Source organism: Euprymna scolopes, chromosome 18 (assembly GCF_053919585.1).
Source record: "Euprymna scolopes isolate OS-2025 chromosome 18, ASM5391958v1, whole genome shotgun sequence".
Classification (NCBI taxonomy): domain Eukaryota; kingdom Metazoa; phylum Mollusca; class Cephalopoda; order Sepiida; family Sepiolidae; genus Euprymna; species Euprymna scolopes.
Genome location: NC_136499.1, coordinates 122,266,633 through 122,268,134, shown reverse-complemented (window position 1 = coordinate 122,268,134; position 1,502 = coordinate 122,266,633). Strand labels below are relative to the sequence as shown.

At 40.5% G+C, this 1,502-nt stretch overlaps 1 pseudogene; it reads left to right on the top strand.

Moving 5' to 3' along the window:
• Positions 1-641: 641 nt before the first annotated feature.
• On the top strand, positions 642-758 carry LOC145301512 (5S ribosomal RNA; annotated as a pseudogene).
• The last annotated feature ends 744 nt before the right edge of the window (positions 759-1,502 follow it).

Here is a 1,502-nt window from a genome sequence, read left to right as displayed (position 1 = left end):
TGAGAAGTCAGCGCCCCCCCCCCCATTCCCGAAAAGTGGCATCCTAACCTACAAAAAGTGCCTGGGCATCCCGGTCGGCATTCCCCGGTAAGGACGCATCAGGCCATTAGCAATAAACTAGCTCCCTCTCAAAGAGAGAAAGCAAAATTTGGGTGGGGATGAACCTGCAAGAATAGCACATAAACAGCATTATACTGTAACCAACAGGGACCAGATCATTACAGGAATGGTTTAATCTCTACTTATTTAGAGAGGGTGGCCGAATTTCTGTTTATTTTCAAGTAGATGCTGCCCCAACTTGTGTCTAAATTTTGCCTTCGTGAGTAGCAACTGAATAGAAAAATTTCATAGTTTTCTTTACTGATAAAAAACGCCTTAGTCAACAAGAATATCTGGATTAGATCAAGTACCATCGAGGCTCCGTTGACAGACTTATGGATACGCACTGAAGGATGTCTGCGGGTATAATTTATGGAAAGATTCCGGCAATCTCCAGCCACACCCCTCCTGAGTCGGCATTGTTTAAATTTCAGATGCAAGCATATAAGTACGATCAACGACCATTGTATTATTTTGCTCGCAGTTTGATGGCCTTGTATTTGATTTGTTTAAAATGTATTTTCTTGTATATATAAATAAATAAATACGGCATAATCACGTTGACACACCGGTTCCCGTCAGATCGCCGAAGTTAAGCAACGTTGAGCCTGGTTAGTACCAGATGGGTAACCATTTCGGAATTTTAGGCGCTGTATGTGCTCTCCACTCATCTCGGCATTTGTTTTCAGTCGTCCTGTACATACACTTCACTTGCCACTGGTATTTAACAATGTCGACTCAGGAGAGGTGTGGTTGGAGATTGCGCACCTCTATCCACAAAAAATTTCACGCGCAAGCGGTGGGAATCCATAGTCTGTCAAGACTGAACGAGCCTTAAATTTTTTAAAAATAATTTTTGCAAATGCCTAGTAAAAAGTGCAGTATCTGTTCTGATTTTACATTTAATTTATTCTATTCGTGGTCAATGAAAGAGAAATCCTTCTAGACTGGTACACGTTTATTTAGGTGCAATTACAAACTGATCATGCTTGAGAATGGGTATTTTCCTCACATTAATTTTGCCCGCGTAATGAAGCAGAGAAATATTAACCTTTTAGTAAAATTATGTAACGTAATCGTTGCATGTCAACACTCGGGAGCCACACGTTGTACGCAGAGTGTCACAAGGCAACAAAGACAGATGTAGAATTCGAACTACTTTTATTTTCAGTTGGAATAACAGATATTTATTAACAGGTACATCCAGAATAAAGTCTTCTCGTACTTCAATGTGTTCAACAAGACTCTGCCGTATCGAATACGGAGTACTCTGTGTTTGTTTGGCAATGTCTGGAACACGTTTTCCCTGGTCACGTGTGTAACACGTCTATTTCGGTCCTCTTGGGCAACGTTTGTCGATTTTTATAATCTTTTTTTCCTTTTTATCTCGTTTTGACGTCACG